The following is a 19,508-nucleotide window of genomic DNA, read 5'->3' as shown; positions in this document are numbered from 1 at the left end:
ATGACTTGAGAGGGTGCAAGCCCCAAGCCTTGGCAGTTTCCACATGATGTTGAGTCTGCAGGTACACAGAAGTCAAAAATTGAGGTTTGGGAAATCTGCCTAGATTTCAGAGGATGTATGGAAACGCAGGGATGTCCAAGTAGAAGTTTGCTGCAGGGACAGGGCCCTCATGGAGAACCTCTTCTAGCACAGTGTGGAAAGAAATGTGGGGTTGGAGCCCTCACACAGAGTCCCCACTGGGACATTGCCTAGTGGAGCTGTGAGAAGAGGGCCACCATCCTCCAGACCCCAGAATAGTAGATCCACTGACAGCTTGCATTGTGTGCCTGGAAAAGCCACAGACACTCAATGCCAGCCTGTGAAAGCAGCCAGGATGGAGGCTGTATCCTGCAAAGCCACAGAGGAGGAGCGTCTCAAGACCATGGGAACCCACCTCTTGCATCAGTGTGACCTAGATGTGAGACACGCAGTAAGAGAAGATCATTTCAGAGCTTTAAGATTTGACTGCCCACTGGATTTCAGACTTGCATGGGGCCTGTAGCCCCTTTGTTTTGGTCAATTTCTCCCATTGGAGTGGCTGTATTTACCCAATGCCTGTACCCCATTGTATCTAGAAAGTAACTAACTTGTTTTGATTCTACAGGCTCTTAGGTGGAAGGGACTTGCCTTGTCTCAGATGAAACTTTGGACTGTGGACTTTTGAGTTAATGCTGAGATGAGTTAAGACTTTGGGAAACTGTTGGGAAAGTATGATTGGTTTTGAAACATAAGGACATGAGATTTGGGAGGGGCCAGAGTGGAATGATGTGGTTTGGCTGTGTCCCCACCATATCTCACATTGAATTATAGTAATCCCCATGTGTCAAGGGCAGGGCTAGATGAAGATAATTGAATCTTGGGGGTAGTTTTCCCCATACTGGTCTTGTGGTAGTGAATAAGTCTCATGAGATCTGATGGTTTTATAAATGGGAGTTCGCCTGTACAAGCTCTTTTGCCTTCCGCCATGTAAGATATGACTTTGCTCTTCCTTTGCCTTCTGCCATGATTGTGATGCCTCCTGAGCCGTGTGGAACTGTGAGTCAATTAAACATCTTTCTTTTATAAATTACCCAGTTTCTGGTAGGTCTTTATTAGCAGTGTGAGAACAGACTAATGCAACAGAAAACAAATGAAAAAGAAGAGCAAGTAGACCTCATAATACTTAAAAATAGAAACAGTTTTGTTTGATTTTTATCTCTATGTGTTAAATTTAGGCACTTCCATGTAATTTCTTCATAAGGATCAACTCATAATGATCCTTCTCAAAAGTAATAATATGATTTTTAGGAAGTGTGGCTCTGTCTGCTCATCCAATATTAAGCCATATATATGTTTTTCCCCAAGAGAGATCTTATATCTTGATTAAAGGTTAGAGGCTTCAAGTAACTAACTAAACTTGTAAGTCTTGCATGAAATACAACTAATGGGGGAGGAGGGGCTAAAAATCAACTGGTGACTTTGTAAGATAGAACTAAATATTTAGTATTAAGAAGGCAAGATGTGATGGTGGACAGATTATAGTCTGGGAAAAATCGGGGTTCCTTTCCAAGCTCTGTTCCACACTACAGGTTTGAGCAAAGTTATGAGAACTTTTGATCTAGTGTCACCTATAAGATGAGAATCATACTATGTAGCATAGTTTTAAGGGTTAAATAAGATAATGCTTATAAAGTTGCTGATACAGGAGCAGGCATAGGTGGAATTCAGTAAATGACAACTCAATAAATGGTCTCACTACTGAGGATATCAAGTTTATAAATGCACTACTTATCTCACTTTGTTAAATTTTAAAAGTTTATGTAGCAATTTGCATAAAACAAAGTCCATTTTTCCTTCAGGTGAAGTTTTAGTGGACTTTGGCTTTTGTTAATGATTGTTTTATCTAGTTATAGATGTCACTACCAGTCTGCACCAATGATCACGGATCAAAAGGATGAGATTTAGATTTAGCTGAATGTCTATGAGTTACTAAATGACTAAGCTTCATTCCAGGGAATAGTCATTGAGTGTAAAGGAAAAAAATAGCAATAATTGCTAGAAAAAAATGATATATTTTCCAGATCACCTACAAAGGGAACCCCGTCAGGCTAGAAGCATCCCGGTTAGCAGAAATCCTACAAGCCAAAATAAATTGGGGACCTATTTTTAGCATTCTTAAAGAAAAAAAAATCCAGTCCTCATACCCAAACCTGGCAGAGACATAATGAAAAAAGAAAACTTTAGGCCAGTATCCCTGATAAACATAGACACAAAAATGCTCAGGAAAATACTAGCAAACTGAATCCAGCAGCACATCAAAAAGTTAATTAACCATGATCAAGTGGCCTTTATTTCTGGGATGCAAGGTGGGTGCAACATATGCAAATCAATGAATGTGATTCACCACATAAACAGAATCGAAAACAAAAATCATTTGATCATCTTAATAGATGCAGAGAAAACCTTTGATAAAATCCAACATTCCTTCATGATAACAGTCTTTTTTTTTTTCTTTTTTTCTTTTTTTGAGACAGAGTCTCACTCTGTCACCTAGGCTGGAGTGCAGTGGCTCTATCTTGGCTCACTGCAAGCTCTGCCTCCCAGGTTCACGCCATTCTCCTGCCTCAGCCTCCAGAGTAGCTGGGACTACAGGCGCCCGCCACCTCACCCGGTAGTTTTTTGTATTTTTTAGTAGAGACGGGGTTTCACCGGGTTAGCCAGGATGGTCTTGATCTCCTGACCTCGTGATCTGCCCACCTCTGCCTCCCAAAGTGCTGGGATTACAGGCGTGAGCCACCACGCCCGGCCGATAACACTCTTAACAGACTAGACATTGAAGGAACATACCTCAAAATAATAAGAAGCATCTATGACAAACCCACAGCCAACATTACACTGAATGGGCAAAAACTAGAACCATTCCCCTTAAGAATTGCAACAAGATAAGGATGCCCACTCTCATCATTCCTATTCAACATAGTACTGGAAGTCCTAACCAGAGCAATTAGACAAGAGAAAGAAATAAAAGGCATCACAATAGGAAAAGAAGGAGTCAAACCATTTCTGTTTCCTAAGGATATGATTCTATACATGGAAAATGCTAGCAACTCCACCAAAAGACGTCTGGGGCTGATAAACAAATTCAGTAAAGTTTCAGGCTACAAAATTAATGTACAAAAATCAATAGCATTTTTATACACCATTAACATTCTAGCTGAGAACTAAATGAAGAACACAATCCCATTTACGATAGCCACAAAGAAAATTAAATACCTAGGAATTCATCTAATGAAGGAGGTGAAAGAGCTCTACAAAGACAACTACCAGAATAAATCAGAGCAACACAAATAAATGGAAAAATACTCCATGCTCATGGATTAGAAGACTCAATATAGTTAAAATGGCCACACTGCCCAAAGCAATTTACAGATTCAATGCCATCCCTGTCAAAATACCAATTTTAGTTTTCACAAAATTAGAAAAACCTATTTTAAAATTTGTTTGGAATCAAAAAAGAGCCCAAATAGCCAAAGAAATCCTAAGCAAAAAATTCTATGCTACAAGGCTATAATAATTAAAACAGAATAGTACTGGGAAAAAAAAGACACAAAGACCAGTGGAACACAATAGAGAATCCAGAAATAACCCCACACACCTACAACTATCTGATCTTTGACAAAATCAGCACAAATAAGCAATGAAGGAAGGACACCCTATTCAACAAATGGTCCAGGGATAACTGGCTACTCATATGCAGAAGGATGAAACTGAACCCCTCTCTCTTAGCATATATGAAAAGTAACTCAAGATAAAGATTTAAATATAAGACCTCATACATATATACCATGGAAAAGTACACAGCTATAAAAAAAATGAAATAATGTCATTGATAGCAACATGGATTAAGCTGGAGGCCATTATCCTAGGCAAATTAATGCAGGAACAGAAAAGCAAATACCACATGTTCTTACTTACATGCTAGAGCTAAAGTTTGAGTATACATGGATACAAAGAAGGGAGCTATAGGCACTGGGCCTACTTGAGGGTTGGGGGGCAATGAGGACAAGAATTGAAAAACTACCCATCAGGTATTATGCTGATTACCTGGGTGACAAAATTATCTGTATACCAAACCCCCGTAACATGCAATTTACCCATGCAACAAACCTGCACTTGTACCCCTTTAACTTAGAAGAAAGAAAAATAAAAACCATGTAACACCTCAAACTATAAAAATCCTAGAAGAAAACCTAAGAAATACCCTTCTCGACATGGTTTTGGCAATGAATTTATGGCTAAGTCCCCCAAAAGCAACTGCAATGAAAACAAAAATGGATAAGTAGGACCTTGTTAAACTAAAGAGCTTCTGCACAGCAAAATAAATTACTAACAGACTAAACAGACAGCCTACAGAATGGGAGAGAATATTCACAGACTCTACATCTGACAAAAGGCTAATATCCAGAATCTATGAGGAATATAAACAAATCAACAAGTGAGAAACAAAAAATTCAATTAAAAAATGAGCAAAGGACATGAACAGATACTTCTCAAAGAAGACATATCAGTGGCCAAAATACATATGAAAAAAACGCTCAACATCACTAATCATAGAAGAAAGAAAGAAATGCAAATCAAAACCACAATGAGATATCATCTCACATTAGTGAGAATGATGATTATTTAAAAATCAAAAAACAACTGATGTGGGCAAGGCTGTGAAGTAAAATAAATGTTTATACACTGTTGGTGGGAATGCAAACTAGTTCAGCCACTGTGGAAAGCAATTTGGAGATTTTCAAAGACCTTAAAATGTAACTCCATTTGACCCAGCAATCCTACTACTGGGTATATGTCCAAAGGAAAACAATTCATTCTATCAGAAAGACACGTCTACCAGAAAGACACATCTACCAGTATGTTCATTGCAGTGCTATTCGGAAACACATGGAATCAACCTAAGTGTCCATCAGCAGTGGATTGGATAAAGAAAATGTACATGTACACGAAGGAATACTATGCAACCATAAAAAAGAAAAAATAATGTCTTTTGCAGCTACATGGATGGAGTTGAAGGCCATTATCCTAAATGACCTAATGCAAGAACAGAAAACCAAATACTACATGTTCTTACTTATAAGTGGGAGCTAAACATTGGATACACATGAACATAAAAATGGGAACAGTACACACTGCACACAACTAGATGGAAGAGGGAGGGAGGGGGTGTGGCCTGAGCAACCACTCCTGGGTATTAGGCTTACTGCCTGGATGACAAGACTGTTGGGATCCCAAGCCTCAACATCCTGCAGTTTATCCATGTAACAAACCTGCACATGTACCCTTTAATCTCTAAGCTGAAAAAAAATTCTCAATGATTTTTAGGATCTGAACTGTCTTGAATGACACCTTTCTATAAGTTGTTTCACATTTCATCTTCCTAGGCAACTGAAGGCTCACCATGCAATTTTCTTTCAAAGGCCAAACCATAAGAGAGAACCAACAGAAGAGAAGAGAAAAGAAAAGAAATGCATGTTTTTGGATGGCCTACTCTCTATGTGCCAGCCAAAAAGCTAAACACTGCACAATAGACCCAGGCATCACCTAGGACCTTCTTGATTCTTGAAAATGGAGTCTTAATTTTCTTTATTAAGCTGCTTATGTATATCGAGAGATATCACCACAATTTTGCATATTCTCAATCTTTTCCATGGTCATCAGTACCTTCAGCCAGAATGTAAAACTAGAGAAAGAAGAGTTTGCTGATCTGGGAACATCCTTTTAGGATATGATATTTAACATGCTGGCAAGGACAACAGAGAATCACACAAATTCACTATCAGAATGGTTCCCAGAGAACTGAAAAGCAATGACCCGTGTTGAGTGGGGTTGAAGTGCTTTGGTTACCATAGTAGGTGGCAGCAGCAGAGAAAGGGATAATTGGCTCAGGGACTCCAGTTTAACCTGATACAAATAACAGACTGATGGACATTAAAAGACATTTTACAAAATTCCTGATCAGTGTTCCTCAAAGCTGTCAAGATTATTAGAAACAAGGAATGTCTAAAAAACTGTTACCATCCAGAGGAGTCTAAAGAGATATAATAACTAAATGTAATGTGGTAGCCTGGATGAAGTCCAAAAACAGAAAATTACATTAGATAAAAACTAAAGAAATTCAAAAAAAGCAGGAACTTCAGTTGATAAGAGCGTATAAATATTGGTTCATTCATTGTAACAATTATATTATTATAATATAATAACAGTAGAGGAAATTGCCTGGGGGACATATGGGAATCCTCACAAGGACTGTACCTTTTCTGTGTATATAAAACTATTCTAAATTTTAAAATTTTCTTTAAAAAAATAGGCTCAGGTAAGTGAGCAAGCTAGACAGGTATGTGATTAGCACAGGACTGGGTTTTACCAACAGATCTGGAGTGTATATTATTCACCAAAACTACCAGGAATTGCTGGAGAGAGAGGTATCAACATCTCTGAGATCAGCTGGTTGGAGAGGCTGCCACAGAACTTGCCTCATTAATAGCGGTGAGAATGAAGAGGCCATAAAGCAATGAATCTCAGTGGCAATGATTTACTGCCAGAAACCAGGTTGTCACCAGTTCTCATAACAAATGGCAAGATCAGGGTGGCTGTCAAGGGTGCTTGAGCTACTGAGAATTGGAGAGATGGTAAGTAGAACACAGTATCCGTAAGGTGATTGCTACCTGGAGATCTGAAGCAACAACACCATCCTCAAAGTTTAAATTACAGTGGATCCAGTGGGTACGTGGATTCACTAGTGATCGCTTTCTCAGTCCACGAAGGTATGCTTGTGATTGGTATTTTTGACAGTTGGAGTAACCCCCACACCAAGTCTTTTACCTATGATGTAATTGCTCATATAGTGAGGAAAGCCAAGGGGAAACCTCTGAAACTGCCTCCCACCCCTGGCCAAGGTAGTAAATCAAAAACACCACATCTTAGAGGAGATTATACAGAGAATAAAACATTAAGAGATTTAAAAAGAGCATGGGTGAAAGTCCCTATTATACATCTATTTTATTTGCTTGTCTGGACTCCTGTAAAAACTGATATAAGATGCCACAAGCTCACTCAAGGAGTGGCATCAATCACAGGTATCATGCCAAATAAGATATTTTCTCTACAGTCGATTGACATAATATGGCTTTGGGTACATGTTATGTGACCATTAATTTGGTGAATGTATTCCTTCCTATCCCATCACGATAGAGGACCAGAAACAGTTGACATTTACAAAAATTGACACTATATTCACAGTTTTACCCCAGGGTTATGTTAACTTTCCATCTCTCTATCATAACATGGTGAGGAGATCTGGGCTATTCCAACGTCTTGCAGAATATCACATTAATCTAGTATATCACTGACATACACTGATTGGCCAGAATAAGCCAGAGCAGCTAGCATGCAAAAGCCCGTGCTGAGGCACGAGTGCTGTGGAGGCAAGATACCCATATTAATATTTAGAGATCCACCACTTTAGCAAAATGTTTAAAGGGATCAGAAGTCAGGGATATGTCAGTTTATTCTTTTAAAGCGGAGGCTAAATTGTGTGGGTTATATATTCTTGGAAGTTGTTTCTGTTTTTGTTTTTTTCCTGGAGGCAACCCATTTCACACCTAGGAATACTTTTCTGGTCCACATATTGGACATCATGAAAAAAATGTCAGCTTCTATAGTGGACCAGAGACAGACAACATTCTGCAGCAGGTCTAAGCTTCAGTACAAGCAGGACTGCCACTTTGGCCATAAGATCTCAAAAAATCTTTAGTGACGGAGATGTCACTAGTGAAGAAAGATGCATTGAGGAATTTATGCCAGGCCCTAGTGAGAGATTCAATGGTAGACTTTTGGATTCTGGACTCTGGTAGAGATGAAAGCTTGGCCACTGAGACCAAGTGACCATATGTCTAGAACTCCCCATTATAAGCTGGGTCATGTTTGGACCCACCAAGTCTTACAGCCAGGCAGTAGTTTCAGCAGGAATACATTATAAAATGGATATTTTTTCATTCTGGATTGAGCATAAGCAGGACAAAACTTGATTTAAGGACAGATCAGCTTAGTATGTAAATGAAAGATGAAAATAGACAATGGTTGCAATGCTGCCTCACTCAGGGAGGCCTCCAATGTAAGTAGGTCAGTAAGGCACTTGATGAAATAGAATGAATTAATGAAAATAGACAATGGTAGCAATGCCGCCTCACTCAGGGAGGCCTCCAATGTAAGTAGGTCAGTAAGGCACTTGATGAAATAGAATGAATGAATGAAAATAGACAATGGTTGTAATGCCACCTCGCTCAGGGAGGCCTCCAGATATAAGTAGATCAGTATGGCACCTGATGAAATTGAATGAATGAATGAATGAAAATAGACAATGGTTGCAATGCCACCTAGCTCAGGGAGGCCTCCAATGTAAGTAGGTCACTAAGGCACTTGATGGTCAATTGATTATTTTGGGCCACTTCCACCTTAGCCTAGTGATTCATTCTGAGAAAAATGGGCATTTAATCCAAGAGCGAATTTGTCTTTCCCAGCCAAAGAATTTCAGACAGTACACCACTGCCCCCCGATCTGAAAAAAAAACAAAAAAACAAAAAACACTGACTTCTTTTTTTGATTTACACATGTAAGAAATTGCACTTGGGCTTTTAATGTGGAGCAGACTTTACATTGGGGCTGTTTCCATCACTGCAAAGCAAACGGTTTAAAACTAAACACTAGCCATCCCCATTCTTCCTATTTATTTTATTTTGTTTGTTTATATTTTGCTATTTTGGTTAGTCATCCTCTCCCCTTTCTTTGCTTTATTCTTCTCTCGCTTTTTTTCTCCTCAGGAGAAAAATACATCAACCATTTAATCAAATAAAAGTTCTTCCATTTTTGTTTTCAGAGTAAATCAGCTCTGTATAGTTTCTGCCTAATTCCGTTCTGTGCCTCCCTTTGACCTCCCTTGATTACTAAAAAAATGTAGAGAAAGCTTTGAGTTAATTCTATTACAGTCCTAGTCCTCGTTTGGTATGGGAGCAAGAGTGTTTGATCTTTGAGATACAAATGTCATAAAATTCAGATTGATACTGCTGCAAACAAAACCTTTGAATGTCATATTTTAGGATGTATGCACTAATATAAAATTTAACTATATGCTACTCTGATTTTGGATTTAGATGTACCTGATATCCACACTTGTCTACAAGATAGCACTGTAAAATCTAGGCATAAATTTATTTAAGGAAGAGTCAACATTTGCTATAATAGCTACATTTTAAAGTCACCCAGTAAAAGAAAAAACCCATGGTTGGAGTTTGGAAGAACTGGTTCGAGTTTCACTAATGAGCTAGTGTCTTGGCTTCATCTTCTACAAAATGAAAGTGAATAAATAATAATGTCTGTACACTTTCTGCCTCATGAAGTTGGTATGATACTTAAATGATAGAATTAATTTAAAATGAGAATTTAGAAGGATTTCAGTTTATTAAATGAGGCTTGAATAGGACTTCCATCATTAAAGATACTATTATACACACACACGTATGCATATGTGCATATTCCATGTATATGTAGCTTCTATGTTTAGATTTATTGATGGTGAAGGTTTTTTGGAAGCTGTAGCTCTATATTAGGAAACAGCAAACTGTGATCCTCAGAGGACTTTGCTGTTTGTATAAATAAGGATTTATTAGAACACAGCCATGCCTAATTAGTTACTATTGTTTCTAGTTGCTTTCCTGCTACAATGGCAACAGAGACTCTTTGGCCCACAAAACCCAAAATATTCAGTGTCTGTTTCTTTACAGAAAAGGTTGTCATCTTCTGCTCTAGGTACTAGATAGGCAAGATGTATGCTGTATAAGAAATATATATATATGTGTGTATATATATATAAATGTATACATATATAAATATATTTATATACATATATATGAACTTTAGTATAATCTTAAAGTCTGCAATGTGAAGTGGACTACTCATGCAATTTTCCTGATCATTTAGACCAAAAACAAGTTATTTTCATCATGTTGTTATTTTGGGTGAGGGAGTTATAAGAACTTAGTGAACCAGGCAATTGCCTTTGTCTCTACTTTCTTTCTGCGGCTCATGAATTGTTGGACTAGGGACTTTTCAAAACATATTTACAAATCTGTCTCTCTAGATCTCTCTCAGAAACTGCAGAAAGCACAAGAAACCATTCTTCCCTTTTCTACTTCCATGTAACTTCAAATATTTTCTGTGAAATTTTGGGAATGTATATACGTATGTTTATATCCACCATCACACATTTATTTAGAAGATGATGACCTCTTTTTGCAATGCATGTGACTATTATGAACAGGCTTGTGTTTTTGCTGAAGCTTAAGAATGAATGAGGATATTAGTCATCAAAGAAGTAAAGAAAATCCATCCCCTGATCACACTTTACAAAAAGGAGTTCGTTATTAGTTGCTTCTTTATCCAACAGGTTATAACCTGATGAAAGACCTTTAATGTTTATTAACACAGAAAAGGGAATTTGCATTTCACAAATAATTCGAAGTTATACAACTCATAGATTTTAGATTACATTGAAAAATTGATCAGAAACAAAAGATAAGACTAATATGTTCATGTTTACACTTGAGAATCAAAATGTAAGCATTAGATGAACATACAATTTTCTGATATTTCAACTCACCAGAATTCAGGCTTTAACTAAGAGCAATGGCTATATACAAGAAAAAGTATTATATAAGGAACCTGCAGTACAGTGATCTAATGGGCCAGATTTTGGCTCATCAACCTCTATGATATGGACCATTCATAGAAATAGCTAATTACAATTTAAAGATTTGCTGTGAGGTTCAAATGAGATTGGGTCCATTAGCAGGTTTTAAATATTGGATTCAGTCAAATATAACAGAAAAGTAACAAAACCACATCTTGTTATGCTGATATGTATGGAGTAGTCAGACCACGTGACTTCTAACTCAGATTTCGCCGCTTTGGGCAAGTTACTTAGCCTCTTTGGGGCTTTCCTCGTATGTAAAACAGCAACGGTAGTAACCACAGCCAATATTTATGAGGTTTACATAAGATAATACATGAAAACTGCTTAGCCCAATGTCTGATACATGATAAGAACTTAACAAATGTTAGTTATAGTAATAATAATTATTATACAAGCAGTCTATGTTAGACTTAGATACCTATTTTTCTTAATTAATGGCTTATGCTATGACTCTCCTATACCAACATCAACTGATGTTGTTCCTAAGAGTTTGGTTAGATCCTGGAAAATTGATATCTTGTAGGAAATTAAATATATCATTGTGTCCAAGAAAGTTATAAATTGGTTTTCAAAAAATGTTTTTAAATTTCATACTCCATGGTAAAAATTTTTTATCATACTTCTAATATATATATATAAATTTTTTATCATACTTCTAATATATAGTTGACTTATAAATTATTTACTATATATACTAATATATATAGTATTTATATATATTATACTAATATATATAATATATATATTATATATTATATATACTATATAGTATATATAATATATATACTAATATGCAAATTATAAAGCATATTCAAATATAAACATTTAGAGGATGATATAATATATATTATGATACTAGATATATGGTATATAGACATTAAATATATGTATTATATATTTTGTATTATATTTAAATATTATAAAAATTAGGATACTTATGTATAGATGGAGAGATCAATGCCCTAATATGTTTTCCTATATCCCAATAGGTTAATCAGTGAAAATAACATTTCTTTACAAACCATTGTACCAGGCATTCAGAAGTAGCTTGGGAAAGAAAGCCATGGGTACAACTAATTGTGTTTGGGGGTTTCAAAATGTGTTGACTGAATTAGCATTTACTTCATAAATACAAATAATAGTAGTCATAATTAATAAACATTAAATGTAAAGTGTATTCCAGGCACAGTGCTATGCAAATTGCATATTCTTTCATGCAATACATACAACCACCTTTTGATGTAGATAAAATTGTATATTTCATTTTACAGACGCAGAACATGAGAGTAAGAAGGTTAAGTAACTTGCCCCAAATTACTATCTAAGAAATAAATAGCATGACACTTTGCAACCATATCTTCCTCCCATGACCAGTGCCCTTTTCCTTGGTAAGGTCATAATAATGATTATTACTATTTCCATTAATATTAAATGCTGTATCTATTGAGCAACTGTTATTTGCCTTCACTGTGCTAAGTGTTGTTCCAACTCCTTTGATAAGTAAGCCATTTCAGAGAAGGTGAAACTATAAGAGTAAATGCCAGTATACTTCGAAGGGTGAAACAATGAATGGAAAAAAATCCCTTAATATGGGAATTTTAAGTGGGAATATCTAATGTTTAGTTAGAGATTTCTTTAAAGTATTGACATGTAACACACCTTTTATTCTTCCAAATATTCAGTGATCCTTACTACACACTTAAATGTTTTGTGTTTACTTAATCTCTCTTTCAATCACCTCTCATCCTTCATTCTCTCCCTTCTTCTTTTCTGATATTCAAGGACGGGCCCTATTTTCTGATAAAACCATTATAGAATTCAGAAGCGTGTGGGAAGGGAAGTCTTCATAATCCTGAAAAAAATCAGAAAAAGCAAAATCTCATGACCAGAATTAAACATGAGAGTGTAAAATTCAGTTTCACCTGAGGAAGGATTTGAAATTCTAGGTAGTATATGATGGAGCTCCCATGTAATCTTATCTAGATCTGGATGGTTAGAAAATGTCATGTCATTTATTTTTCACAACAGGCCTGTGAAGTGGTTGCTGCTATTCTGACCACGTTGTACATCAAAGGCTGGGCATGAAGGTGAGTATGGGTTCACCAGGAGTTCATATATCTTTGACCAGATTGTGTGCCTAAAGATAACAAAGGAGAAGAGTACTCTCATGAAATGAGGCCAGGTTATTAAAAAGTGCCCTGGGGAGTGAAGCATCCCTGAGATATCTCTATTAAAGTTATAAGTCCTCATCATCATCCTATATAATGGAAATTCAAGCTAATGTTTACTGCTTTCTTCGTGAGCATCAGGGGCAGGTCTAAGAACTTCACATCTATCATGTATTTTAATTTTCCTAACAACACTTCGAGAAAGTACTATTATTATTTTTAGCTTACAGATTGGGAATCTGGGTACAGAGATAATAAGTTGTCCAAGAACACACAATTATTAAAAAGTGACTTTGAAATTCATACCTAGAAAACTTGACTTCAATTCTTATATGAGTGAACACTATTATTTATACTCCCTTTTCTTTTTGAAGGGAGGTGAGATAATAACAGGAATTTATACATTACACACATGTGAAACTTTAAAACATATAATAGATGCCATTTATTGAACAATTATGATGCATCATGCTAACTAATAGGTACACATTGTTTTATTCAATGTTATAAACACTTTTCAAGATAGCGTTAATTTTCCCATTTTATTGTCAGGAAACTCAGCTTCAAAAGGATGAGGTAGCTTGGTTAAGGTCATGCAACTAGCATTAGAAGTCAGATTCCAATTCAGATCTGTAGGACCCTTTCAATTTATGTTGTTTCCATAAAGCAATGCTGTATGTTTAGTTTCAATGAGTAATCTCATCTAGTAGAAAATAGTTTGAGCATGTCGTTCCTCTTTAATATTTGAGAGGATGCTGTGTGCTTAAGAAGTGCAGCTATGGGATGAATGTTTTGGTCTTCTAATACCTTGGGAGTGGCAGTGGGGATTATGCACAGTCCAAAGGCATCACAGAGACCTTGTAATGTTGGAAGTCAGAGGACCCTCCACAACAAACACCATACAATATGCCTGAGATTGGACTCTCCATATCTTCTCTTTAAAAAGCAAAAAGGAATTTTAGAATATTTCAAGAGAAAGAGAAGATTATTGCAAAATGTTAAGTGAGGCTTTATGATCAAATGAGAGTAATATTCTTGTTTTCCTCTTACATGTTCAAACACTCTCATTCTCTTGCAAAGTCACTTTTTAGTCTGTTTTCTAAGCATGGTGCTTTCCCAGAATTTCACTTTTAATCCTCTTTCACGGTTACTCTGTTGAGTGAATACTTCTACTCTTCCTTTCCCTTCCCCAAAGAACTCCACTTTTCACAATCCTAAAGTTCGAATAGGATTGATATCCGTATCTCCCGAGCAAGAAGAGGCCCTTGTAGGCCTTCACTGATAAGCATAATTTCATCCTCCTTTCTGGCTATAGTGACTGGTTCACAAGGGCATACATTAAGTCAGCTTTAAAGGAGTTCGCACATCATATTCCTTAAGCCCAAGTAATTGATAATGGATAAGCACACAATTTAAATTGTTCAATCAGCAAATCTTTGGAAGACAGAGCAGGAACTAAATGATAATTGGTTCTTAAAATAATAAATTTCAGGGCCAAATATCAACTAGAGCTACCCTAGTTTTGGACATTTTAATTATGTGAATCAATAAACTACAGAATTTGAGTTTAGCTTTCTGTTACTTGAAGTTGAAAGCTTCTTAAGTGACCTTATATAATTTCCCTCTGAGGAATGGAATTCACTTTCTACTTATCTAATTTTTTAGTTTTTCTGAGATTCTCCATGTAAAACAAGATATTCACAGAATAAAATTAAATAGTGTATTAAAGCTTTTAGCATTGTGACTGGGTATAAAAAGTACTCAATGAATAGTATCTATTATTGCTATTGTTACAACTGTTTAAATTCATTCACCCTTTATTTTCATCTCAGACTCTAGAGCTTCAGTCAAAAATGTATCACTGTGTGTTGCACATCTTCCTATTAGACCCTGTATTTCTAAAACTAAGGGCTATACCTTTATGCAGAATGTCAAAAAACCTTAAAAAGTGGTCATCATGTGTTGACTCTTCTGTATGCCTTGGCTATGTGCAAGGTATGTTAATCAATGTATCTCCTTATTTTTTCTATCCACTCTGAAAAATAGGTATCACTATTCCTATTTTACAGGTGAGAAAAGTGAGACCGAGAAAGTTGTTCTACTTTCCCAAGATCATACACTTAACACAAATCCAGATTTATATAATTCCAAAGCTCATGACCTTTCTACTAGGACTTATTCTTTTCCTGGACTCAAGCTTTCTTCCAATTGTCATATAACGAATGTGTTTTTGTGTTGTCCAATATGTGTGTGTGTTTCTCCATTCAATTTCAAACTGTAATTAAGGTCATTTCTCTCTTTTTGCTCACAAGGGTATTATTTAATAAGCCCCATAAAATTCTCCCTTGCTAAATGAAATGTTCTATTTTAGAAGCTGTATAGAGTCCGTTGGGATTGATGGCTGGGATGTAACAAAAACGAAACTTGCCAAGACTTTGTAGTGGCTTTGCCTATAAAAGCAGCAATCCACCAACGCCTTGTTATGGAGTACCTGATTATCATTATTGCAGAAATGTGGAGCCCAAACATCTTACTTTAATGAACCTTTCTCATTTGGAGAACTTACTTTGGCTTGGGTTTGTCCAAAAATACTTTGCTCTTTTAAGACCACAGTACCTAATTTAGCAGCTCATTATACTTTACTGCAAATGACACTGTCTTCTTATGTCTATATGTTATTTCAGTTAGTACTTGATCTCCTACACATTTGACTTGCATGAGTTTTATAATATTTCCTTAGACACACAATATTATCTGTATGACAAATTTAGGTAACTTTTGGCAACAGATTCAGTTAAGCATCATGGTGTAGCTCTCTTACAATCAAGGTCAAACACTGGCTCATAGGTTTTCATATCATAGTAAAAATCTAAAAGAAAATTTCATTTTTTCTTCTCTCTCACTTCTCTTCTCCTAATCACCCTATCTATAAATTGTAATTTTATCAAGCCTATCACAAAAAAGTGCAAAATAATCAATCGTATATTTGTATATCAAGGGAATATTGTCTAGAATTATTTTTGGCAAAGGAAGGAATGTTAAATTATCCACCAAAACTAGCTGATATGGGAAAATGCAGATATTACCTATTCTTCAATTACTATCAGCTTTGGTACTTTTTTCTGTGTGTGCATCGGGTGGGGGTGGAGGGTGTCAAGAAAGAGAGAGATAATCTTGTTGCAGACAAAAATAATTTTCACCTGAAACACATACAAATAAGAGGTTACCCTCTCAAGTAATCCAAGATTACTTAAAAGTTTAGTAACCCATCTGGTTTTATTGCATGATGCTCTGGTTTAATTGCCAGGTTGTCCACTTTTGACATTACTGCCAGAAAGTTTAGACTAAAATTTCTGGCTCACACCCATGTTAAATGTGTTGCTCATTATAGTTTGAAGAATTAGCCTTATTTATGTTTCTATCTCAGATCCACTCTTTTACAGTTTTTATTTCTTTGTCCACATTTAACCTAGGCTACTTTATGATATTTTATTGTGCTGTACAAGTCGCTTAATAAGCCTTCTGAAATTCTTTCTAGAACAAGGTGGAATATAATACATAGACAGTCAATGTGAAGATTCTGAAATCCTGAGTAATTATCCCATATACCAACTTCATCCTTTTTAAAAATAGACATAACCAACTTACGGTGTTTCAGGAGTTTGTTCCTTCAGATGTTCAGATGTGTCCGGAGTTTATTCCTTCTGGTGGGTTCCTGGTCTCGCTGGCTTTAGGAGTGAATCTGCAGACCTTTGTCGTGGGTGTTACAGCTCATAAAGGCGGTGCGTCCGGAATTGTTCATTCCTCCTGGTGGATTCGTGGTCTCACTGGCTTCAGGAGTGAAGTTGCAGACTTTTGCAGTGAGTGTTACAGCTCATAAAGGCAGTGTGGACCCAAAGAGTGAGCAGCAGCAAGATTTATTGCAAAGAGCAAAAGAACAAAGCTTCCACAGCATACAAGGGGACTGCAGCGGGTTGCTGCGGCTGGCTGGGGTGGCCAGCTTTTATTCCCTTATTTGGCCCCGCCCACATCCTGCTGATTGGTCCATTTTACAGAGAGCAGATTGGTCCATTTTTACACAGTGTTGATTAGTGCATTTGCAAACATTTAGCTAGACACCGGTTGCTGATTAGTGCATTTATAATCCTTTAGCCAGACAGAATAGTTTTCCAAGTCCCCACCCAATTAGCTAGACACAGAGTGCTGATTGGTGCGTTTACAAGCCCTTAGCTAGACAGAAAAGTTCTCCAAGTCCCCACTTGACCCAGAACCCCTGCCGGCTTCACCTCTCACTTCTACTACCATTGTTGGTACTGGCTGTATCCACTTTGTTCTTTCATCATTCGGCCCCTCTTCATCAACTACTTTCTATTTTATTTTTATTTCCTTTCTTTTGTTTTGTCCTCAGGAAGATGTCAAAAACACAAGTGTATTTACAGGGCGATGTCCGAAAGTTCCACCTGGGCTGCTATGCTGACCCTGCTTTCTTTGTCTGCCTCTTATAGGTAGGCGTTTCTTAACCTCTAATCCTCGGCCCTCTTTTCTTGTCAAACCATATTTGTTTTCTGGATGACCTTTTTGTTCTGATTAATTAAGATACGGTGTCACTATTGAGGACATCTTAATCTATGTATCCAATTGAGTTCCATGTCTAAGTCACATCCTCAAAATCACAGAAAGACAGAAAAGTAAATTATACCCTTGAGAGGCTTATAAGGGAGAGAAGAAAAACTTGGAGGAATGGTGGCTTAAGAAAAATATCGGATGGAGCAAAACTAGTTTTTGCTCTTGTTGTGTTTTAGGGATAATGGAGTTTTTACTACTTTATATACTAGGAGGAAGTAGCTGAAGAAAATAATGAAAATAAAAGAAAGATGACTGAAGAGGCAAGATATCAGGGGATATTTAGAGGGAGAACTTAGTATGATGTCTGAGTATGATGAGTCAATAAGAACACGAATTCTCAGAATTGATTTTGAAGGAGGAGAGGATGAGCCAGCCACAGTTGCATTGAAAGTTAGAGAAACTCACTCCTTTGAATTTTTTGTTTCCAAAAACTGCAGCCCTCAGGAACTGGTTGACAGTTGGTCATATAGTACTTTCTATGTCTGAGGAGCCTATATTGGAAGAGATTTGAAGTTTTTTTCAGTAATTTCAATGTTTCAGTAATTTCAACATTGATTATTTGACCGAGGAGCCATCTGCCATCAGATAAAACGACAAAAGGCAATTTGAAGCCCACCATGCCTTTTCCTCAAATATTGGAAAAGCAAATGAATAGATGAATATTGTGTGTGTTTGTGTGTTGGAATAAAGCCTCCAGATACAATTTTTTGCATATGATGGAATTCTAAGACCTCTTTATAATATAGTCTCTGTTGGCTTAATACACAGAGACCTTCTGTGTGGCTGCCTCTACCGGGGTCTGGAAAGCGTCGTCAGTGTGCAGCAAACGCACACAGTAAGGTGCACTGTGAATTTCTAAGAGTCTCCAAAGACTGAAGACAGTAAGTCATTCAGAGTCATGTTAATGGCAAAGCTGCCAGAAATGGGCCACACACCCTAATTCAAATGACCCTTTCTTCATAAAAAGTAATAAAAAATGACCATATAAGAACCCAATTCTTCTCGAATGCATGAATAGGATTTGTATGTATAATCTATGGACTACAGTTTGAAACAAGTTTAATATGACCCAGCTGTGTTGCATAATTAAACTGACAATTAAAGCACGATCTAAGAGGCCACCAGATGGCAGCCTTTTCATGTTTAACTCCTGTGGTTTCCCCTAGACCTGCTAGATTTTGTTTGTTTTTAGGGCCCAGAATCTCAGAGTAGAGGAAAGGTTTGGGACTAGGAATTCAGTCAAGGGACACAGACAGGTAAAAAGAAATGTATTTTTTTAAGTTTATTTTTTATTTGTTTTGTTTTGTCTTCAGAAAGATGCTGAAATGACAAATACATTTATAGGGCTCTGCCCCTAACTTCCATCCAGGCTGACTGTGTCGGCCCTAGTAGACCTCAGGCCATGTGGGGCAATGTGAACCTGGAAAATAAGCAGAATATGTATCTTTTTGGTTGTGGCAGCTGCCTCAACTCAAAGTCCCTCATTACCCCTGCATAGAAAAATTGTCTTGTACTTGTTTCTTAGGCTTTTAAGTGGTTGAAAAATTACTTTATCTTTTATTTACTTCAAATCTTAATTTTAATTTAATTTTTTCCTTTGTTATGCACTTTTAACTTCATAATTTTTCTTACCGAAATTTTAGAAAAGACAAAATGACTTCATTCAATAAATGCAGCAAATGTATTTAAAGTTACTTCTTTAAAAACATTTTATTTCACATGTATACTAAATAAGAAAAAAATTTTAAATGTAAAAAGTGAAAAGAAATAATGTAAAATAATATAACGTCATCACTATCCAAATATAAACCCCACAAACTGTTATCTAAAAATCGTATGTCTCTATAAATAGAATTATCTCCAAAACAGGATTTTATATACATATA

General features: G+C 36.4%; 1 long non-coding RNA gene across 9 annotated transcripts in view; it reads left to right on the top strand.

Annotated features, from left to right (window-relative positions):
• Positions 1–618: 618 nt before the first annotated feature.
• The window catches only part of LOC105463290 (uncharacterized), a 226,903-nt gene continuing 208,013 nt past the window's right edge, over positions 619–19,508 (top strand). For 5 of the 9 annotated variants that reach the window (XR_011610749.1, XR_011610748.1, XR_011610751.1 and 2 more), the window contains exons 1-2: positions 619–1,074; positions 12,857–12,915. This is a non-coding gene — a long non-coding RNA (uncharacterized lncRNA). The remainder of the gene's footprint in view (positions 1,075–12,856; positions 12,916–19,508) is intronic. The other 4 variants (XR_011610744.1, XR_011610745.1, XR_011610750.1 and 1 more) reach the window with 4 other exon arrangements.

This window comes from Macaca nemestrina, chromosome 12, assembly GCF_043159975.1.
Source record: "Macaca nemestrina isolate mMacNem1 chromosome 12, mMacNem.hap1, whole genome shotgun sequence".
Classification (NCBI taxonomy): Eukaryota; Metazoa; Chordata; class Mammalia; order Primates; family Cercopithecidae; genus Macaca; species Macaca nemestrina.
This window is presented reverse-complemented; position numbering and strand designations above follow the sequence as displayed.